The sequence below is a fragment of the Xyrauchen texanus genome, chromosome 34 (assembly GCF_025860055.1).
Source record: "Xyrauchen texanus isolate HMW12.3.18 chromosome 34, RBS_HiC_50CHRs, whole genome shotgun sequence".
NCBI classification, from domain to species: Eukaryota; Metazoa; Chordata; class Actinopteri; order Cypriniformes; family Catostomidae; genus Xyrauchen; species Xyrauchen texanus.
Window position 1 is genome coordinate 3,313,962 of NC_068309.1, and position 25,706 is coordinate 3,339,667.

Genomic DNA, 25,706 nt, shown 5'->3' on the forward strand with positions numbered 1-25,706 from the left:
AAAGTGGCACTTTTACATGATGAGGATAAATGTTTCAAAACGCTTTGAAACCAGCAAACTTTGACTTCTGAGACAATGGTATGGAATCCAATAAGGCTGTACGTTTGATTGAGTTAAGATTGAAATTGCAATATGGTCTTGCGTGATTATGAAAGCTTGAAATGCTGCATTTAAAAATAGACTGCAATCAGTGCTTCTGTCAGCATTGTGTAAGCAAGCGGCGCCCTCTAACGGCTTGACATCTGGATGGCATTATCCATTACACCATGATAGAACTTAAAAAGGGCATTTTGCTCCTTTGGTAACTTTATTTTTCCATGATGCTGTTCACATCTCTGTGGAACATATGCATTATATTATAAACATGTCAAATGTGAGTTTTATTAAAGAAGTGCAAAAATGTTTTAGAAGTACAAAATAACCTTTTTTCTTGATGTGGCTCTCTTTAAAATGTTGGGCTGTCATGTGTTCAAAAGATCCAATCCATGTTCAATGGAAATTATTTATTGTTAGAACAATAAAAAGCTTTTGTACCTCTTTTTACATTTTTAAAGCATAATTCCAAAGTACAATCTGATGACAAAATAATGTTCAAATCGGTCTCGGTCAAATGTTTTCATATCGGTGAATCCCTAGTGTTATATATACTTTCAAAGAGTATCTGAAGGCGAAATCAATTATACTGTGAGGCTGTAGAGAGATAGAGCCGACTGTCTGTCTGAATCAGCATTATTGATTGTCTAATGTCTTTTGTGTGTCTAAGTGGTTTAAAGCTGATTGAAACCCGATTCCTGATGTTCCAAATCCACATAAAAACTGAACCACTGCAAACACTCAACACAACATATCCAATGCAACAAGACATGGTCAATACTCTGCAATGCATCGTAACACACACCCTACACTCCACACAGCCTGCTCATTTCAACCCAGAACAGAGCCAAGGCAGGAAATAACTGCAGCATTGAGTAATAAAACCCTGGAGCTCTGGACAGCTGCTCTGATTGAAAAGTTACAGCCACACCAGGAGACTCAATAACAGAAATATGCTTCACTGTTTCTCTTTAATCAGCAGCATTTCAGAGTTGAAGAACTTCAAATTGAACAAGATCAATTGATCTTGCGGCAGAACTTTACAATCTATAATAAAGTGTAAAAACAGACTACGGGTGCTTTCACACTAGCACTTTTAGTGAACATCCAGGTTCGAATGACGTCAAAGTTCGGTTCATTTGGATGATGCGAACATGGGTGCGCACCCGGGAACCAAAACAAGAGTCCGCTTGAAAAGGTGGTCCAGGGTACGGTTCATGTGAACTCTGGTGCGGTTCGCTGCTCATATGAACGCATTCGTACCAAATCGCAGTAAAGAACCCCTATTGATGACATTTAAATTGCATCTATGAAATCTGACTGGCTGGAAAAAAAAATCCAAATGTCAGCAACCTTGGCTGGAAGGCTAATAGTTCATTTCGGACCCTGGCCTTACAAGTTATGCAGAATGTGTTATGTTTAGATGTCATAAGATAACACTGTGTGAGGAACAGGGGCGAAGAGAAAGTGTTTATGTATGGATAATCAGCCGTTTTACCCATGATTTGAGTAAAAGTTCACCAGGATACTGACGCAATACTTAGGAGCCATGAAAAAAACATTTTGCAGAAATGTTGGTATAGTAACGTGACTCTGTAAGTCCAGGCTGGCACAGACAGAACTCAATCCATTAGGCTTATGCCCGGTTCCAAATACTCAATCATACAAAATGACCAAAATGCACATTCCCAATTCATCCATCTCTCGCTCTCTCAAGAGTGCAGTTTTTAACATAAAGACTAAGACTTCCCAGCATGCCTCCCTCTCGCTCATGACCTCTCCAAAATTTCCTCCCACTCTCTCTCAGAATGTGAATCACTGTGAGGCAGCAGTGCAGCGCCTCTGTGTTCATCTCCCTGGTAACTGTGCTGACATTGAGATGCTTTAGTTTCCACCGCCATCATACAAAGCCTTTGGACGTGTTCAGATGATACAGAGGCCTTTTTTGCATACTTGTATAATATACACTGACTTCTGATGGGTTTAAAGCTCAAATAAATTCAACAGAGAATAAAGCACAGGAAAAACACCACACATCATGCCATGTTTCCTGTATTTGGACAGTCTCTTCCTGCGGAGAAAGGAACTACAGTCCGTGATGCCCCTCACAGCGAACTCTAAACAAGTCTGTTTGAACTAAAATACTTTTGTTTTAAACAAACCGTGTAATATCATGATGTGACTGTCATTGCTGAATTTTCCACCAAAATTCAACAACTTTTAAACCTTGTTCCAGCATTTCCCAGAGTCCCATGCAAACTGGAACATTAAGTGCAGCTATTGGTTTTTCCACAGCGGTTCTGATTGATTTTAGCATTAGTCGCAGACAAATGCAGTGACTCTTTCAGACTGAACAGGCTTTTACCCCAAATCACCCACTGCACACAGCTGACAGCAGCTTTAGTCTGGATCAGAGTCAAAATAGCCAGAGCGAGCCATGGCTATCAACTGGCCAGCCAGGGCCAATAGCCTCAAACCTCAAGACCAAAATCGATCTGCGTTCTCATCATCGTGCCAATAGACCCGTAGCGTTGCCCATAATCCCGACCTTAGTACGCAGCCCTGGTCCCAACGTTACACACCCTGCCCATTTCACAAGCAAGAGGGTAGCTCATGAGGAATTATGTTATCTAGAATATCGAGGTTATATCGTTTGTAAACATTAGCTAGCATAAGTTAGCGTTGACAGTTTATTACTGCAACTGCCGTAGTGTCCCACGTGGTCTCTCCACTAATGGGGCTTTTCCACTGCATGGTACAACTCGACTCAGCTTGCTTTTTGGGGGTTTCCACTGTGGATAGGTACTTTTTTTAGTACCACCTTGGTCGAGGTTCCAAGCAAGCAGAGTCGATATTAAATGTGATGTCATAATCCTGCAGATCACTGATTGGTCAGAGAGAATCGTCACTACCAGAGTCACTGGTTTTCGACACGGGACATCAACCCGCTAGTTCTAATGTTAGCTACAGCGATAACAGTATCATTTGGACGTACAGCTGAGACGCGGCTACCACTGGACCTACCAACAGTGTAGGGACTGCAGAACCATCAAGGAAAAGTGGAAGCGTCCGTGTTATTGTTTTGCGTCGCATTTAAGATGATGTCACGGCAGTAGAGGCGGCGCAACTATGATGATCAGCCTATAATCCCACTAAACTGCAGTGGAAACGCAAGCTCACAAAAGTAAAGAGAGTAGAGTCGAGATGAACCGGGATGATGTCCCAGCACACAGTCCATGATCTCAAACCATGGAAAGTTTTTCCTTTGTCCATTGTGTGTTTTAACAGATTTGTACTGCACCCGCAATTTCTCATTTTTCCCGAACCTGTACCGCTGTGTGCTGGATACACAACCTGGCAAAATATTCACATGAATAAGCAGGTGTACAGGTCTTCCTAATAAAGTGCTCAGTGAGTGTATCTACAGTACAAACACACTGCTATTGCACTTACTCAAATAGTTACTCAACAAGAATCCCTTACAAACTGTGAGGCAGTCCTTAAAATACCACTTATAGTACTCAAACATGGGTTACATACAGGGGTATATGAACGATCTGAAAACTGGGGGGACACATTCTTAATCTCATCAGCCTCTTTTCACAAGACGATAGTTTTAAAGAATTGTAGATTTTTTTTTTTTTACAATATGTTTTTAAGAATAAGTGATATGTTTGAAAGAAAGTATATCAACTGAACTTTTAAGAAACATCAGCATTTTTTATGATAGAACTTTAATAATTACAACCAAAACGTAGAAACCATGTATGAATGAAAATTGCCATATTAATCAAAATAATTCTCATATAATTTAATGAGAGCTTTCAAATATTGGCCCAGACAGCCAGAATCAAAGAATCAAAGCACAAAAAAAAAAAATCCTTAATGCCCATGTCAAATATGATCTTACCTGGACAATTTCAGAGGCTTGTGACACCTCTCTGTCTACACTGTTGACTGTGGGCGCTAGCCAATGGGATTAGCACTTTTTAGTTAGTCCTGCCCACTGCTGAAGCAACCAGCTGGCAGAGGTTTCCCCTGGGTCTTAAAGGCTTAGAAACGGCTGCACCTTTTCCCCTTGCATAACAATTAATCAAAATAAATGTAATTATTATTTCTCTAAAAGTGGGCAGGGGTGAATTTAATTATTTCTTAAAGCGAGGGGAACTTATAATGGTTCTTACGCCCCTGGTTCCATAACCTTTGACACTGTCTGACAAGCACTAGACATACTGACCTGTGCGGCGGCCCCCGACAAATGTCCTCCAATTATATTATTCTGTTTAAACACAAAACGCTTGGGGTTTCTCACTGGAAACACTTTCTGACACCTACATATTAGACCATAAAACAACAAATGATCAATTATACAGCCTATCCCCCCCCTAAAAGAGACAATCTTTTTACAGCGCTTAGCTGAACTCATTTAAATGCAGATAGATTATCATTGCAGACAGACATGATGGTCATTTGATGCAGAGATTTATGAAGAGTTATATTAAACTCTTCATGTGTTTTAAGAGCGCAGGGATGTGTAGGCATGACTGTAGTTGCCATGGAAATAAGTCATATTTCCATGGAAACCTGTAGGATTATGTAACACGGTATTTGGTCCTTCAGTCCCGTTTTCTGCCCACTCACTGAAACACTTCCAACAGCTCAGTCCTGAAATCTTCCATGCAGCCCAATGGAAAAGACGTGCATTTTACAGATCTACAGCTTATTATCTCCGTCTCTCCCCCTAAGTGGTTATTTTATCCTTTCTTTTATTCTGGTAACATGTTATTAGAACTGTTCTAACTATTTGTCTCTCTCTGGCCGTAACTGAGGACTGACGGAAACATCTGGAAAGGTTAATTGGTCAAACAGGCCAGAGACTGTCTAATGGTGAAGCCCAAGAGATCATAAACAACAATATCGATTACAACATGAGTTAAAACTTTCAACAAATGGTGTATTTTCCTTAAACACTGGCTTTTAAGGCCATATTTATGCATGTGTATTGCTAAAATGGACAAATTTACCTTTTAGCAGCTTTAAAATGTTTAAATGTACAATGTTTATCTTCCGGGAGAATAGACCATAAACTATTCATGACACTACACAGATTTTTGTCAATTAAAATGCTCTCAAAAATGAGAATGTAAGTAGCAAAACAATGCTACGGGCTGTTTGGCCAAACTTCCTGTTTCAACAGGAAATATGTCAACACAGGAAGGAAAATGATTTCATGAGGTCTTTAAATATGACCCAAAATCTTCCTTCAGTTTTAGGCAAATGAATGTAAATGTGCCAAATCTCACTGCATGAATTTCCTGCATCTATAACAAATTCTTGACAGTTCCTGAATAGCCGAATCTGAATCTTTAGCACACCAGCAGGCTCAGATGAGGGCCAAAACCCACCAGGACCCGTCCCACAAAACCCTGGCAGCGTTTTAAGACAGCAGGCGATCATAGAGAGACTGCGATGACTGAAATCTGATTGTCAAAGCCCAGAATTTAGAGGTTATGTGATTCATTCATTCATGTGATTCAAAATCCACTTATATCTTAAGTATTTCACTGTGTTTTTAAAAATTGCAACATCCTTAAATATTAATTTGGGGTTTCACTGGCCGATGCCGAAGAGAATTAACACTCTCTTATTCGACCAATCAATGGCAATAATCTCAAAATGGTTCAAATATCGACCGATTAATTGGCTTGACTGATATATCGGCTCATCACTAATATAAACAACACAGTGTCCATTGTGTGTTTACATTTATAAAATAAGTATTATGCCCTCTTTGGAATGGACTAGTTTTCCCTGAGGAGGTTATGGAAATTTTTGTTTAACAAGCCCTATTCGGACAGCAATTGTTTCTCAGGGCGACGTCTGTAAAAGTATATTTGCATGGATCCTCTGTGATAAAACGTATGCGTCGGATGACAATTAAATCACGGGAGACGAGCGAGACTATTCGCCGATCACATGATTCAAGTTGTGCTTTTTATTTGGAAAATTCCTCAATCCACAAACCATGTCCTCTGTACTTGCGTTCAATTACGTTTGGAATTACGCTAAAGTCAAAATAAAATTGTCAAAGCATGTATGAGGGAACTGCGCTGCAGACATTGACAGTGTCCATTTTCACATACGGCACAAGCCACAATGTGGAGCGGGCGGGGGCCGGGTCGGAATATCGTGCGCCCGGTCCCCAATCGGCCTGATGAGGCGCGCGAGGGATAAAGGCGGCCGGTGACGATGGTTCGAGAGAGAGAGAGAATTACGGGCATGTCCGTCATGAGTGTGTATTGATGTTTGTGTGTTTTGAGTTTAATTAAATGATCATTTATGTTGACAAGCCGGTTCTCGCCTCCTCCTTGCCCATCCTTTAACTGTGTTACATTGGTGCCGAAAGCCCGGGAAGGAGGAGGGATGCCCGTTGCAGAGTCCTCGACACTGCCGTCCACCCTGGGGAGCGCCGCTGCCATCTGCCGGGTGATGGAGTAGCCCGACCGCCCGGATGCGGGGAACGGCCGCCGTCCGCGGGGCAAATGGGGATTGGATACCCCGAATGCCTGGAGCGGGGGAGACGCTGCCGGGGGCGGAGGAGTGCCCTGCCGTCCCCAGAGACGCAGAGGGGTTGAGGGAGACCGCCGTCCGCGAGGGGAGGCGGGAAGAAACTCTCCGACCGCCCGGAGCGGTAGGGCCGCTGCCAGTGGCGGAGGAGTGTCCCCATTTGCTGCCAGAAAAGCGGAGGGGCGTTCTGCCCGCTGGGGGTCGAAGGTTTGACTCCGGTTCGCCCGGGGTTGGAGCGGCTGTCGTCCGCCTGAGTGTGGAGGAGTGTTTGAGGACCACGCGACGGTACATCAGAGAACCGGTGAGTGAGCATTTTCTCTCTCTCCCTTTCGCACCGTGTTGGCCTTTTCCCTCGCCTATTTTGTTGTTGTTTTTTTCCCTCCTGTCTCCTACCAGGGCGAGGATGGCGGGGATGACCACGCGGGACGCAAGATACACCACGCCCCAGGGATAGGAGGGGTGTACGTCATGCCGGTGGCACCCCGGCCTGAGATAACACCGGGATGAGTGTGGAGCGGAGGGGGGCGGGGCCGGGTCGGAATATCGCGCGCCCGGTCCCCAATCGGCCTGATGAGGCGCACGAGGGATAAAGGCGGCAGGTGACGATGGTTCGAGAGAGAGAGAATTACGGGCATGTCCGTCATGTGTGTGTATTGATGTTTGTGTGTTTTGAGTTTAATTAAATTATCATTTATGTTGACAAGCTGGTTCTCGCCTCCTCCTTGCCCATCCTTTAACTGTGTTACACACAATTCTTGCAAAGATTCCAATTGGATTTCCAAAATGGTGGACAGTAATTAAAATACCACACGACCTTGGTTTTTGTTAAAAAAACAGTACATAATTCGGCTGGAAATTTTCTCGTGGGAGGTGGGAGAAAAACAGACATTTCGGATGGCAATAAAATCACTGACTACCCCATGAAAATGCTGGAATTACCTCATGTCCCAATGTAAAATAACTGGCGTCCAAATAGGGGGTTGTCATCGAAGTACATCTGTGAAACACGAATTTCCTTAACCTCCTCTGGGAAAACTAGTCCCGTCCCAATAGGGCTAAAGAACCACTTCCCACAATTCCTTAATAGAATATTCCACATTCAATACATGTAAAGCTCAATCACCTTAAGGCATAATGCTGATTACCACAAAACATTTTTTACTAGTTCTTCCTTTTCTTTAAAAAAAAAAAAAAGCTAAAATCTGTGCGACACTTACAATGGAAGTATGTATGGGCCAATACGTGAACATTAAAATATTCACTGTTTTAAATGTATAGATACAAGTCGTAAACAATGTGTGTAAACATGATTTTAGTGTAATAAAATCACTAACCATTTCTGTGTAAAGCTATAGTCAATTTTACAACTTTATTGCCATGAAGACGTAATGCCATAAACCCTGTAATCCCCCAAAAACTGCCTTTGAACCTTCCCATTTTAAGTGCCTCACTGTAACCTAAATGTATTTTAAGAAATGTTTGTGGTAATCAACATTATGCTCCAAATACTGTTGATTAAGCTTAACTTGTATTGAACCTGAAATATCCCTTTAAAAACCATGTTTTTAAAATCCGCTTTCCTCACATTTCTAGGATTTATCATGAATACAGTGTCACCTAATAATCTTCATTCAAGGAATAACTCTAAGACCAAAATGTACTTCTGTGTCTTTAAAGCCGCCCAGAGGTTTAAAATGCATACATTTTAATCTTATCACTAATTCATGAAGAACTTCCCCATTGACCCAGTTTGCAAGAGGAAGTGTGTGAATTATCTCACCCGTAACACTACACAGATGTGAGGGAGGGTGTGAATGCATATCTTGTGTGTAAATGTGTGTGTGTGTGTGTGATGGGGGTTGGATTAAGTCACTGGTTGTGTGTAGGTTTGGGCGATGTTATTGTATATCGACGATGTCTTACAAATCTCCCGATGTCGATTTCGACATTCATTGACAGATGATGACAAACAATATCAGTAAATGGAAAAAAACATGGATCTCGGAAGTCGCCAGACATATTAAACAGTAGTTCAGGGTGTGAAATGTCCACCCGCCAAACACAACAGGACTGAATTCAGCTCCTTATTCGCAATTGAAAGCGCCTCGTCCAAATGCATGTTTTCATGAGCGGGTAAGTTTGCTCATCTGCCTGCAATAGTGGTGAAGACGTCTCTGAGCAAGAAATGCTGTTAAACAAAAAGACAACCGCTTGAAGCAACACACTTTATTATATTTTTAAGAACAGACAAAAGAAAAGCCAATGCTCGTGTCTAATTTACTGGAAGAACAGTGTCGTGTATAAGAATGCTGCAAAACAGCCCAGACCATCTCAGGAGGTGCTGTGAGTTAAGTTTGCTTTACTTCCACGGAGCAGTTCGCGCTTAACACGCATTGTGAACGCAACTCTGAAGGTTCGCTCAAATATATCTTTGTCTTAAAGAAACAGAGATGAATGTAATTAAATCATAACATAATACAAGACCACGTTCACCATGATCCTAAAATTTAGTAGTACTTTCTTTTCTTTAGGCAGCATTAACTGTATTAACGAAACGCAATGTGAACAAAATTCGATAACACACATTTCTCAACATTATTTTGGGAACACAAGGGAATTTATTAGGCTTACACCTAATATAAAAACTATATGCTCAGACTAAGTGAATTAACAAATGTTTGAATGTAGAAATTATGTGGGTTATATTGAACTTTCTATAGGTAAATGGCTTATTTATTTAATTTTAAGTATGATGATTATTATAATAATTATTGTTATCTTTATATTTATACATTTCTTTAGTTCTTAATTTTTAGGCTATTAGTTGTCACAGACGAATACTTGCGTGATGGCAAATGGAGCTGGAGACGTAAATGTTTGGATTTGGGAAAATGTTTATATACGATTTTTATATTACTTTATTATTTTAATTGCTATTTTAGTTTCATTTAAAGTGCAATTTGAATTTATAAATATTTCAATAAATGTTTCAAATTTTAAAGTAAAATCTATAAAGCAAAAATATTAAATATCAGGGGTTTTCTTGGCTCAAAATGGGGTGGAAGTGGTATCATACTTATCAAAAAAGTGACGTTAAGAACACGTAAACTTTGGCTTTGCATTAATTCCTAATGACCTGGCAACTGAATAATAGTATTAATTTTGTCATCTGTTTTTTTATTTAGTCTTAGTCCGGTCACGGTGTCAAATGTCCTTTTTAGTTTTTATCATGTTTAGTCAACCTTATCCTAGTTTTTTTTTGTCAAGTTTTAGTTGACAAAGTCTGGGCATTTTAATGTAGTTTTAGTCAATGAAAACTGATTACAATTAGTCATATTGACATTTTAGTCACTGAACACTGTAAACATTTTTTTATTATTGATAAGCATTTGTCAATCTTGTCCATCCAAAACATTTATTGTTGTTGTCATTTTAGTGTTATTTTTCACATAAGATTGATCTTATCATGATGATGACATTGCGAGCTGCAGACAGCGGGGGTGAGAGACGCACGCGCGTCTCCGTGTTCGAGTGTGCATCAGCCGGCAGAACTTTAAATATCTCCCGGTCTCGACTCCCACTCAGATTGTGTCTCTTTCGCGACTGGTTGAAGCGGCTCTGACCACACAGAGAATGACAGTTTTGGAGTTTGTGTTTATTTAAATGGCACACTCCCGTATTTTAATAAACTACTTTAATGAAGGATGAAATAAAGATATATCGCAAAGCTGTGATCCGTGTTTCTATCAGACACTCGAGCTGCAGCGCTCCTCTCGTCTCAGTGTCATCATTATAGATTTATATGATCTCACGTTACGTTAAATTACACCAAGCGACTATTCGACAATGGAATTATTTTACTATTATTGTTGACAATCCACCAAGTCAACATTTGTTAGTGTTTTCCATGAAGACACCCACCAGAGTTTTGTAGACAGCACAAAATTTGATGGAGGTAGCAGCCTAGTAATCCTCTATGCAGGAAAACCCCCGAATGACCCTCAGCAGGGGGGAGACGATATAATCAGATATTGCAATATTTTAAGGTGATTATCGATAACATATTTTTTACCTATCTCCCAGCCCTAGTTGTGTTTATGAGTGACGTTACTTTTTAAGCATAAAACACTCATATTTTCCCTTCACAGATTTGTATTTTGTAGTCAAAATATAACTGACAACCATCATGCAACATTTCTCTCTGCAATGTTGTGTATTTGTGGAATGTCTGGCACGGAGGGGTGTGTGCATTATTCCTGGCACACAGCAGGGTCCAAATGTGACCATGAGCCACTGAATAGTGCATATAAACCAAGTTACATACCTCTACAATCTAGAAAAAGAGAGAAAGAGGGAAAAATGAAACAACGTGAGATGAAAATCAGAAACACATTTTCATCCCTCTAGAGAGTCATGGATAGAGAGAGAGGTAGAAGGAGACCATTAGAAGGAATGACTGAGCTAGTCTCAATTTTAACACTAATGTGTATTCAAAACCCACTCAAACAATTAAAGAGTCAGAATAATTGGCATTTTCAGCATACACAACAAAAGAGCTCTTATTCATTAATAATACAGCATCAAACTCATAAATACTTTTCCCCTTAGTTCAAATTGTATTACTTTAAGCAAATGAGGAGAAGCAGCATGCATGCCACTGAAAGCATATGACAAGGTATCAGCACAAACTAATGCAAACGTGCCAAATATATCATGCTGTGAAATATCTTACATATTCTAAATGTTGTCAGTAAACTGCGTTTCCTGCAGTCTTTCTGCATTATGAGAAATGCAAAATGATTGCAATTGTAAAAAAAAAAAACATGTAAACTTTCATGGTTTAAAAATAATCAAGATTTTCCTCTATGCGCGTGCACCGCTGCAGTGACCGTCGCGCGACTTTGCTGTCCGGGCCCCACGGGTGGGCGCGCGCACGCTCGCCCCACGCACCTCTTTCACCGAATATACGTTACCAAGAGCCGCGATCGTGATAGAAAACTGTCGAACGACAGAAAGAAATCAAATATGAGGAAATCATACTTGAGTAACGCGTTCATGTTGCAGAATCCGAGCACTAACGCCACTAGCACGCGCGCTAACGCTCAGGCCGCGCGACTGAATCCCGAGGAGAATAATCCAGCGGTAATGAAAATGAGGAGAAAACTTACGCTTATCTGGGAGTAAATGTGCCGCAGGAATGGTCAGCTACTCGAGGGACAGGCGGAGAACTCGCAGCTTTTCTCCGGTAACGGGTTTGTTTTCACTGTTTCTTTCTGCAACCGTCTGTTTCTCTCCGTACGCGTCTCGCACTGGGGCGCGGCACTCTGGACTCGCTGAGGCGAAGAGCCTTCTGATTGGTTAGCGTCACAAGGACGCCCGCCCACATCTCATTATCAGTTTGCAGAGCCAAAGCTCTTCTCCCAGAGCGTTAGATATACCACACCCACATTGGGTGATGGGCGGGGTCAGATCGTCCTTAATATGGGCGGTTCCGTTGTCCGCCGCCCGTCTCTTTGTAAACATCAGGCTCAGTGTGTTTTTGTTTTGTTTTGTGAGGCTATTGGGTGTATATGATATTGAAACTTTCAGTATGTGAAATTAGCGCCCTTTTAATTATTAGATATTCGAAACAGAACTTTTACGATTCAAATTTTACATGTAGCAAATCTAAATAGTCTAAAAAGTGGACTACAATTCAGTCCCACCAGGATTTCGCGGCACTTTGTCCTGAATTTTTGGGCCCGTTGCAATTATTACATAATCTGATATACATATACAAGCAAATCACTGATCTAATATATATATATATATATATATATATATATATATATATATATATATATATATATATATATATATATATATATATGTTGCGGCTGCTTCAAGCTTTTCAAACGTGTATTTTGCCGCTGTGAAACATGAAGGAAAGCGATGTGATTCCCTCAGATTTACATTTTTGAATTCCCTCATATTTATGAATGCGGAGATTGGTTGAATTTGCAAGAATTCTTTGGGGACTGACAATTAAAACTGAAGTGTGTAATTTCTGCGCCACCAAGCGGAATTGCAAGAATAAACTTAGTTTTCAAAACAGCTTTCTGACTACGCCGCTGGTCTGCCGTTGGGCAAACAAAGCGATAGCCCCGCCCCCAACTCACGCCATTGGTTGAGTGACATTGTTGGGGCGGGCTCAAAACAAACAGGGCAATATTCATAGCGCAACAGAAACACCTTGTTTAAAGGCGATTGGCTCAATCTAAGAGAAACCCTGATGTAGTTTTCTTTCAGTAGGTTACATTATGTTACTGAAAAGATTACACGTAGAACCAGAATCAGAATTAGCTTTAATGCCAATAGTAATACATGCCTTGTATTAACTACAAGTTGAGATCATTCGACAGCATTTGTGTCAAAATGTATATTACCACCACAAATTATTTCCACTGGCCCAACGTTTATTGGGGGCATAAATTGGGGCCTGGGAAGTTGAGTTCGAATCCAGGGTGTGCTGAGTGACTCCAGCCAGGTCTCCTAAGCAACCAAATTGGCCCGGTTGCTAGGGAGGGTAGAGTCACATGGGGTAACCTCCTCGTGGTTGCTATAATGTTGCTCGCTCTCGGTGGGGCAAGTGTCAAAATGCACACTGTTTCAAAAGTATTTCCAGAAGATGTAAACATTGTATGGGTTAACATGATTTCATTCTGATAAAATCACTTAATTAATGAATCTTATCTGTGTGAATATTAAATACTAGGATAATGGGGTTTAGTTGTCATGACAACGAAGTTATACTATTGAATATAACTTCATACAGATAAGGTCAGTAAGCCTTTTTTTTAACATTACAATCATTTTAATATGATTTTAACGTGAACATGATTTTTTTTCAGTTCAGCTATTGAACCTGGAAAATTCCTTTAATTGGATTCCCAACTTTGGAAGCAATTTAAAACTTTAGCAAAACTAGCAATTAAACTTATACACAATACACAATATACAGGCTGCAAGAAATTTATTTTGGTGTTGCCGTAAATACTGAGTCAAAGAATATTCACAGTAAAAAAACAGAACACAACATCATCTAGAAACATATGTAACCGGCCCTGCTTGCCCTGAACGTGACTCGAACCGGTGTCTCCGGTGTGGGAGGTGTGCTAACAAGGCTGCTAAAGGCTACAGCCCCTAGCGTCAGTCGCTAGTGTGCCTCTTGAGGTCAGGAGAGTGAGGTTTATACATTGCACAGCTATCTATCAGCTGACTCCCGTTACACTCATCCCCTAAACCTCACCCTCATCCGGGTCACGGCACCAATGTAACTGGCCCTGCTCGCCCCGAACGTGACTCGAACCGGTGTCTCCGATGTGGGAGGTGTGCTAACAAGGCTGCCAAAGGCTACAGCCCCTAGCGTCAGTCGCTAGTGTGCCTCTTGAGGTCAGGAGAGTGAGGTTTACACACTGCACAGCTATCTACAATCTGGCTCCCGTTACACATACGCATTACAAAAATGAATAGTGTAAATGTGCAATAATCACATATATGTTTCACTGTGTCTGTACTGAACCTGTAGCACTTTTCATAGTGTTGGGAGCAATGGGGCAGATTTGGCGTGAACATCGGGGGTTGCAGTGTGAAGCATTTACATGTTTCCATTGATCATGGTATAAATATTGTTTTGATTATCGCAGGGCTTATCCCCCCCCCCCGGTTGGGAGCATGTGTTCAATCACACTCATGTTTTTCCGTTCTCAAGTTCACCAAACGAGGTCGCCACTCTCACTCCATTGTAACACTTTCACTGGTAACCATTACGTCAGTTTTATCAGTAATTTATTAAACTCTCATGACATTCAAATGCAACTTGTTTGGTCTTGTATGCTGTACTCAGGGCTTCAATACTGAGTGGTTATATGTATTTTAAAGGCTCACATGAGTGTATTTTGTTCCTGTATCTTCTGTTTAGTTGTGACTCTACTATTTGTATTACACTAAGGAACTATTAATAAACTTTGCATATGGATCCCACTCAAGCAGCTGAGTTGGTTTTACCATATAAAGCATTTATAAGATTGTGGGTGTTGTTTTACTGATTTGTAGTTTGTCGTATTTGTGCCAGCTAACATGACACAAAAGGAAATTCATTCCTTGAATTCCTAATTGTCTTTCTGTACATTTTGAAAGCTGATGCTGCCATTGTGATTGGAGTGCATGCATCGTGATTCATGCAAGTAGCTCTGTAATTCAAGGAATTTATTGCCATTACTTTGCCAGTCTTGCTCAACCCAATCCTGAGAACTGACTTTGTAATGTGGTATTAAAAATAGCCAAATTTTTGCAATTGAATGACGTGTGCCCAAGCTCTTTATTTGGAACGACTGTGCTAAATATTAACAGATGTGTCAACAACATTCATGTCAAACATTAGCAAGAGGATTATAAAAGAAAGCCAAACCTGTTCACTTACTTTCTCCAATAGCGTCTTGCATCACTGAGGCTATTTATAACATCAGATCTATTTTCTCAGGTTTTTCCTGGTTGATCATGTTTCAACGGCAGTGTGAACTTTAAGCACAGACTGAAAAATCAGAACTAGAAATCTCCAGCAACTGCTGTTTTCAGATGTGGATTAAGGTGAGTTCTGACATTGCCTGAGAATGCATGAATGTATTTAAGGTTTGGAGAATGTTTCGGGAAGGTTTTAGCTTGTGTGTTGCATCTTTGCCAGGAATAGCTAAAGTTTTGTTTAATTGTAACTATTTGGATACTACTCTTCTGATGCTAGTGAAGCTTTGTAATGCCGCACTATTCGTACCGCTGTCTCCTTAAGATGAATCGCTTATAATGTATTATTCCTATTTGGTAAGTCGCTTAGGAATTAAATACAGTTTACTGATGCAACTGGTTTCTCAATAATGATGCTTGATCAGTCATGGCTTAACCCATGTCATTTCAAATAATGATACTTTGTATTTTTCTGTGTTTGCAGCTCTAGAGTGTGCAATTCTGTTCAATCTCATCTGGAGCTTTGAGATAAATGTGAGTTTTGTGACCTACAAACTTGAAGACATTAAAATGACGAAAAATCAGATCGAGAGAGAAGTAAAAGAACAACATGTCACAGAAGAAAACGAAAAACAGAAAAAAGAAACAGCATTGAAAGATGAATCCAAACTCAATCAGAAGGAGGGACTGACGGAGGGAGCAACAGAATCTGCATGTGAATTCAGAGAACATTTAAAACTGGACCAGAAGAACAGCATTGGTAGATTCATCAAATTGTAAGTATCTTTTGCAAAGGAAAGGGTCATTTCTACTTGTAATACAAACATAACATCCATAACCATTACCAGTACTTCCAAATTATATATAATCACATGTATATTCTGTTCTACAACTCACATTCGCTCAAGCGGTGTATGATAAATTGCTCATGTTTTTTCACCTCATTTGTAGAATCTAAATTAATAAATGTAACAATAAATGCATATGCACTGCACTATAGAATCTATATATGATGCATAGTTGATGATTAACCCAATAAAGCCGAGTGTATGAAATATGATACAACAACGTTTGACGTTTCACTCTCTGTTCAAGCTGATGAGCAATCAACCGATGGTTTGTACGTTTCACATGTTTATGGCGCCATCTAGTGGTTATTTGTGAAAAAAGTAGTTTCAATGTTTATATCGATCTATTTAAAATGCTGGCTGTCTTGCATGAAAAGTGACTCTTAAGCATTACACCCGTGGCCCATATGCATATTACGCAGTCTGCGTAGGGCACCAACTCCCTAGGGGGCACCAGAAACTCCACTCCACCCTTACTCACGCTTTATACGTTATTCAAGGACCCGGTAGCAGTCGCGGAACACAGACTTTTGGCTCGCACTTTCGCCTAGCGCTCGGCCCGCACTTCGCAACTTTCACACCGCGCCTCACATTCACCACCAACTCCTCCACCCCCATCCGACGATCTCAGAGCTCCACATAGGGCATCAATTTGGCCAGCGGTGGCCCTGCTCTTAAGGCCTTTTCACACCAAATGGGACACCAAATGGGACACAATTACGAGACGTTAACGGCCCTTTTCCATAGAAAGCTTAACAAATGTTTGCCGTCAGCACATTCACACCTTTACAATTGCTGGCGCTAATCGACATGTCATTTTACCCCGATAAGGTTGTGTAACGTGGTAAGGGGATGGGCAAGGAGGAGTTGGGAACTGGCTAAACAGTCAACGTAAAGTTGAATAATAAAACTCAACACGAAACAAACATGCAGACACACATGCAACGTGGACGTGTGCATCTCTCTCTCTCTCTCTCTCTCGAACTGGCGCCTCCGGCTCGTTTTTATCCCACTCCTGGCTAATTAGACCAATTCAGGGCGGGCCGTGTGTCCTCACGGCCCGGCCCCGCACTCCTCCTCATCACAGGTGTCTCAATGCACCTTTGAGCTGGTCTGCCCTTCAAGAAATAACCACTTGACAAGTTTGCAAAACAAACAAGCAAACGATTCTCTAGAAAGCAGAGCGGAAAAATACAATGGATTTCTCTAAACTTTGCGAGACACTTCACAAAGTATTTCAGTTCACATGCTGGACAAGTTGACTGACAGCATTGTCATGAATACACAATCTGAGGGGTGATTCGAAAGAATCGAGTGTAAACAATAATATTAATGGTTAAAACATGTTATCATGTGGAACAACACTGATTGTATGCCTCTGTCAATCATGCTGTATATAATTGTGAGTAATGCACACTCATAATGACATGAAATGTTTGGCTGTATTTTATTGCCATGCACATCTACTTGTGTTATATTTGCTCAAATCACTGCATGTTACTAATGTGAAATGTGATGAAATTTAAACGCTCCAAGAGTGCAAGCAATAAATCAAGTCAAAAACACTTGAGATCCGTAAAGTTGTTTATTAAAAAAGTGATACAATATATTTTATATTAAAGATATAAGAGAACTCATGTCAGATTAAATGTAAAGGCAAAACAATGCAGCAATATGGAATAAATTATAAAGACAATCCACATAAGATCAAATTATTTTTTAAAGGGGATGCAAGGCAATGATGCAGCAATATAATTGGCATGTTACATAAATGTTTCACTTTTTAAGGCATTTGATGCAAATGAAATACACATCCTCACTGTTGTTTCAGGATTTCTTCCTCGAGATTCTTCAGAGTATAATGTCGGTGGTGAACAGCTTTCTGTGCTTTAGTGCCACCTGTTGCTCTAGTTCTGGTAACTTCATCGGCTTCTGACACGTGATCTAAAGCTTATATATTATCGGTTTGGAGCTTTTGTTTGCCGGGCGAATAAAAAAATAGACATTTACCCTAAAAAAAGGTTCACTTTGTCGCTTCGTGATTCGGTGCGAATGTTCGTTCCAGGTGAGAATGGCTCATTAGGAATCTATTGTTTTGATTAAAAATGTTAATCGTGCCGAACATTCACTCATGGTGTGCAAATGCCTTTATGATGGGATAAATGACAGCTTATTTAAATAAAGTAAAAGTGACAGTAATTATTATATTTTAAAAAGAGTATTTGCTGAATATAAGCAACTCGTGCTTGATTTAAATGTTGTATATTATTTTATTGAAAACTCCCCTTTGAAATGCATGTATTAAATATGATACAAGAGGAATATCTCTCAATCTCCGTTACATTTACATTCATGCACACCCCAAAAAACATCCGAGCGTTGAACATTCGGACATTTACATTTGATAAGATATATTTAAAGTGTGAACTAATATTTCTGTGTATTGTCATATATGCAGCGTGCTCATTATAAAGATCTCGTTATTTTATTTACAAGCTATTATGATGTCATTATCATTATAAAGTTTGATCATTTCCCTTTTTTAAATGTCAATATAGCGTTTGGTGCATAAAATACATCTGAGAAAAATTGTTTATTGAAAAAATAATTTATTTATATTGTATTTGATGTGCCAAAGACTGTGACACGTTTCAATCCATATTTATAGAGCAATGAGAGGAAGTAGTCATGGTCAAACTCTCAAACATTTAGCATCTCTGAAAAGCCCAGAGAGTCCTCTGATAATACCCCAAAATTTACCCCAAATTAATTGCTGGACCACACACACAGACACAGACACAGACAGACACACACACACACACACACACACACACAGACACACACTTACACACAGACACACACACACACAGACACACACACACACACACAGACACGCACACAAACACAGACACACACCCACATACACACGCACACACACAAACAAACACAGACACACACACATACACACACACACACACAGAGACACACACACATACACACGCAAACACAGACACACACACACACAGACACACACACACATACACGCACACAAACACAGACACACACCCACATACACGTGCACACACACAAACAAACACAGACACACACACATACACATACACACGCACACAAACACAGACACACACCCACATACACACGCACACACACAAACAAACACAGACACACACACATACACACACACACACAGAGACACACACACATACACACGCAAACACAGACACACACACACACAGACACACACACACATACACACGCACACAAACACAGACACACACCCACATACACACGCACACACACAAACAAACACAGACATACACACACACACACACACACACACACACAGAGACACACACACATACACACGCAAACACAGACATACACACACACACACAGACACACACACATACACAAACACAGACACACACACGCACACACACACGCAAACACAGACACACACACATGCACACACACACACGCAAACACAGACATATACACACACACACACACATACACACACGCACACACACACACACTTACACACAGACACATACACACACACACATACACACACACGTTGGTCTACCTATCATTATGAGGACTTTCCATAGACATAATGACTTTTATACTGTATAAACTATAGATTCTATCCTCTAACCCTACCCCTAAACCTAACCCTCACAGAAAACCTTCTGCATTTTTACATTTTCAATAAAACATTGTTTAGTATGATTTTTAAGCGATTTGAATTATGGGGACTCTAGAAATGTCCTCATAAATCACATTTATAGCATAATACCCTTGTAATTACTAATTTGTAACTTACAAAACTGTCCTCGTAAATCACAAAAACACGCACACAGACACACACACACACACACACATACACACACGCACACACACACACACTTACACACAGACACACACACATACACACAAACACAGACACACGCACACGCACACACAAGCACGCACACACAAACACAGACACACACGCGCACACAAACAATCACACGCATACGCACGCACGCACACACGCACACACACACACACACACACACACACACACACACACACACACACACACAAGGAATTTGTCTTCGGTGACAAAAGCTTCCAGTTCACACAGAAATAAATATATATAAAAAGACACAGATAGAATAACATTAATTACAGTGCAAATATTTAAATACAGTATTTACTGGGTGTTCAGTTTAATGTAATAGGCCTAAACTTTGCTCAGGAAGCATTGCTGTGTGGCTCATGCTGGAAAACGAGACGAGTTCTGGAATAAAACATGAGAATCAGATGACATAGACGTGCACGTTCATTCTGCAACATGATTATGATTCAAAATACAATATTGGTCCATATGATAAATATATGCTATATAAGGATAACCAATGTTTGGTTCTTATTTCCAGTCAGCCCTTGAAGCAGACCGACCTGTAAAGTGGCATTCTGATATTCCAGAGGTGAGATATTCACAGTAATAACAGACTGTATACAGAGTTGTGTGTGTGATTGTTTTTAGATGTGAGACTGTGTTTTCTCTTTAGAAAGTTGCCGTTCCTGTCGACTGACTGGTGGAATGTTTTTCACGTCACGTTTGGTCAATGATTCAAAGCCGTTGGTGCCGAAATGAGACTCCAAACTGCAAACGTTTCCCCCTCTGTAATGCACCGATTTCAAGACTTGAGTGCTTGGTTATGATATCTGTACTGTGTACATATTTTTTTCAATATTTCATGTTGATTCAATTTTGAGTAGGTAGACCTACTTTGTAGGCTGTATGAACTTATGAGCTAATAACACGATTACTACGTAACATGTCATGGTTGAGACAGGCCGAGTTAAAGCAGTAACACTTGAGATGCGCTTGTTCATGAATTCATTTCATATGTGTAAGTACGGTGTCATTTTGATGCAGGAGTGTTTAGTCAGTATCACTCTCAACCACTAGAAGGAAGCAGCTATAAAAACACAGTGAGGTTCAAAAGAGAAAATCTGGGATTAAACCTGGAATATGCAGTTTTCTGATTTTAAAATGCACGTTTTGACATAAAGTGACTTTAGAAATACATTGTTTGATTGCCTATTTTTAGGTCACGCATCAAATTAGCAACTAGTGACGGATCATTTTAGCACTTTGTTATTTTTACTTGCTTTCACTGATGGATAACTTGATCATCAGTTTTTGCTCATGCCCGAAGTATGCTGTAATTAAAGCAAAATACAGGGCATAAAATGCATAGAAGTTAGATTTTCACTTTAATTGTTATGCTGGTAATATAATTAGTCCGTCCATCCATCTTCAACCGCTTATCCAAAGTCGGGTCGCGGGGGCAGCTGCTCCAGCAGGGGGCCCCAAACTTCCCTATCCCGAGCCACATTAACCAGCTCTGACTGGGGGACCCCGAGGCGTTCCCAGGCCAGTGTGGAGATGTAATCTCTCCACCTAATCCTGGGTCTTCCCCGAGGCCTCCTCCCAGCTGGACGTGCCTGAAACACCTCCCTAGGGAGGCGGCCAGGGAGCAGATGCCCAAACCACCTCAACTGACTCCTTTCGACACAAAGGAGCAGCGGCTCTACTCCGAGCTCCTCACGGATGACTGAGCTCCTCACCCTATCTCTAAGGGAGAAGCCCGCCACCCTTCTGAGGAAGCCCATTTCGGCCGCTTGTACTCACGACCTAGTTCTTTCGGTCATGACCCAGCCTTCATGACCATAGGTGAAGATAGGAACAAAAATTGACCGGTAGATCGAGAGCTTTGCCTTCCGGCTCAACTCTCTTTTCGTGACAACGGTGCGATAGAGCGAGTGCAACACCGCCCCCGCTGCCCCGATTCTCCGGCCAACCTCCCGCTCTATTGTCCCCTCACTCGTGAACAAGACCCCGAGGTACTTGAACTCCTTCACTTGGGGCAATACCTCCTTCCCTACCTGGAGTACGCACTCCATCGGTTTCCTGCTGAGAACAAGGGCCTCAGATTTAGAGGTGCTAATCCTCATCCCAGCTGCTTCACACTCGACTGCCAAGCGATCTAATATAATTAGTATAAATGAAAAATAACCCACTGTGTATATTATAGCATTAAGCTGAAAAGAGTGGAGAGAGAAGTGATTCTTTCATCTGTGATGAACTACGTCTTCATTTATAGTTCCGGATTAATCACTGCACTGGATGGATCTTATAGATCTTTACCTATACTGTGACTTCAGGCACACAAAAGATGCTTTCGTAACACTTGCCGTTTAGATTGTCATTTTTAAACAAAAGTTTCTCATTTTTACTTATAAATAAGTCATATTTTGGAGACAGGACTTAAATGTCATTGAGTATACAGTTTATTGTAGTTTTATAGTTGGCTAAACCACTTAGAAAGTATTTTCATTGAAAATACAATTCTGCTGAAGCCTTTGTGAAAGTTCATTTAGTTTAATTAATATTTATACTATATATCTGGCGTAAGCCATTATATTGTCTGTTTACAGGTAAATACTGTATGTTACTATTTAGCATCTTTTCTGTACATAAATACATTTCTTGACTATAACTAATACATTTTCACTGTCTGATAAAAAAATAAAAATTATTTACTGATGGATGCACGTGTTAATTACAGTAAATGACACACACACACTCACACACACTCTCACATACACACAAACACACACATATACACGCACACACACTCATACACACACACACTCACACGCACACACACTCTCACACACACACGCACTCACTCACGCACTCACACGCACACACACTCTCTCACACACACACACACACATACACTCTCTCTCACACACACACACACACACATACACTCTCTCTCACACACACACACACACACACACACACACATACACTCTCTCTCACACACACACACTCACAGCTGTAGTTGCCAGAATAATTATGTAAAAAATAGTCAAAATGTAAACAACTTTACAGAACAACCTGTGCACACACTCACTCACACGCACGCACGCACTCACATGCACACACACACACTCACACGCACGCACTCACATGCACACACACACACATACACTCACACACACTCACTCAGACACAGACACACTCACTCGCACGCACTCACATGCACACATAGGCCTACACTCACACGCACACACACACAGACACACACTCACTCACACGCGCGCACTCACTCACACACTCACACACACACTCACACACTCACAGCTGTAGTTGCCAAAAAATTATGTAAAAAATAGTCAAAATGTAAACAACTTTACAGAACAACCTGTGCACACACTCACTCACACGCACGCACGCACTCACATGCACACACACACACATACACTCACACACACTCACTCACACACAGACACACTCACTCGCATGCACACACTCACATGCACACACACACACACTCACACAGACACACTCACTCGCACGCACTCACATGCACACATACACTCACACACACACAAACACAGACACACACTCACTCACACGCACGCACGCACTCACATGCACACACATACACTCACACACTCACTCACACACAGACACACACTCACTCACACGCGCGCACACACTCACACACTCACACACACACTCACACACTCACAGCTGTAGTTGCCAGAATAATTATGTAAAAAATACAGTCGAAATGTAAACAACTTTACAGAACAACCTGTGCATTTTAGTTTAAAGGGTATATTTTATGATGCAGTTTCGTCATTTATATTATTAAATGATAAACTTAATATATGAACTTTATGAACCTGTAAAGATCTGCTTTTCACTTTATAATGTATTATTAATCACTGTAAAGATGACAGAAGAGCACATGATGATATGAAGTTCATCAATAGTGGCTCTTACAGAAGCAGAGACCAATAAACATGCAGAGACAAACACTAAACGCCATCAGGGTAACACGTGTGACATTCAAATAATGTAATAAACAGAGCGTTTTATTCCCAGCAAATGTGTGTGATTTAGCTCATTTTGATCCCTTATTAAAAAGGTTTTCGAGCGATGTGGACGGATGAGCTTCATTACATTTATCGATGATGATATGTAATTAAAATGAATTGTCTCCCAAAATTCAACTACCTCCTAAAGTCTCTCAGATGTCCCCCTCTCTAATTTCAAGCAATTGATAGAATCGCTAAGTCCTTCATTTGGGATGGTAAACGTCCCGGACTACATTTCAAGGCCGATTGACAAAGGTGGGCTAGGCCTACCCAAGATTTAGTTTTATTATAATGCATTCGGTCACATTTGGCTCATTGGTCACTTCCTCCTTCCCTGGTTTGCCATTGAACAGGAAGTTCTTGCCCCTATTTCGCCACTGCAAAGCCTTTCTATCACACTAACCGGAGAAGTTGAGTCACACCCCGTTATCTCACATTTGCACATGATTTGGACAAGAGTGGCCAGAGTGTTTAATTCACACATTTATTTAAATGTTGCCTCGAGTGTATGGCTGAACCCAAGATGATGTATCAATAAGTCCCCTCTCTGCTGGTTAAACTGGATTGTAAGGGGGGTTGTTACACTCGGCGACCTGTATGAGAATGGTGTTGACATCTTTTGAGAATTTGGGTCATCATTTTGGGATTCCCAGATCTCAGATTTAAGCGGGAGATGCTTTTGGGAAGGGTCATGAGGCATCAGTGGATTACTCCCTGCTAATTCAGAGTCTGTGGGACGGAGCTTTAGCTTCTATCAAGGGATTATGGGAGAAATATTTGAATTTGGTATTGGAGGAAGAAGTGTGGAGGATTTTATTGGACCCCCTGTAGATTATATAGACTTGGTCTTAAAGACACGCCCACCTGCTGGTGATGCCAATCAGAAGTTGGAGACACATCCCATGTTTTTTGGGGGTGAGTTAAGATGAAAGACTTTTGGATGAAGGTACAGAGGTATTTGGCACTCGCGTTTTGCTTTGACCCAGACTATGTATTTTGGGCAACGGTGCGGTCATAAATTTGGGGGACAAATTTATAAAAAATGGGGTTTTGACAAGCGTTATGATTGGCAGACAAGTCATTTTAAGGGGTTGGAAGTCCAATGGAGTGCCATCGTTTTCGGAGTGGTGTGCAGAGATGGGGAGGGTGGCAGCGTTTGAAGAAGGAGTACCAAGAGGATTGGGTCATTTGGACTTGTTTAGATATTTGGCATTTTTGGAGGGCTCTCGGGGAGGGACAGTGGAGAGAGAGATGTTGAGGTTGTGTGTGTGTGTGTGTGATTATTATATTTTATTGACTTTATTTTATTCCTTAATATTGTTTTGGTATATCTATAATTATGCGTGACCACTGGGCTGTTCTTTAAGGTGGGGTTTTGGTTTGGGGGGGGGGGGGTGTGGGTAGTAATAGAAGGTTAAGTATTGATTCTGCAGAACGGACCACAAAATGGTGCTGCAATATGCAGAAAAGGACTGCTCCCCCCCCCCTTTTTGGGTCAGAAGCCATGATAAATCCCGGGCTGATTTCTCTTCCCAGTCCAGCCCTGCTCCCTAGCAACCGGGCCAATTTGGTTGCTTAGGAGACCTGACTGGAGTCACTCAGTATGCCCTGGATTCGAACTCACGACTCCAGCGGTGGTAGAGCTACCCAGGCCCTCGAGTTTCACTTATTGTTGATTTTTTAAGTCAGAAGTTCATTCCTGAAATGTACGTGTTCACGATCTAAAAA

At 40.9% G+C, this 25,706-nt stretch overlaps 1 protein-coding gene across 1 annotated transcript in view; it reads right to left on the reverse strand.

Moving 5' to 3' along the window:
- add1 (adducin 1 (alpha)) overlaps positions 1 to 11,995 on the reverse strand; it is a 45,072-nt gene extending 33,077 nt beyond the window's left edge. Inside the window, exon 1 of the mRNA XM_052104449.1 lies at positions 11,829 to 11,995. The gene's annotated coding sequence lies outside the window, so the exon portion shown is untranslated. The remainder of the gene's footprint in view (positions 1 to 11,828) is intronic.
- Positions 11,996 to 25,706: the final 13,711 nt, after the last annotated feature.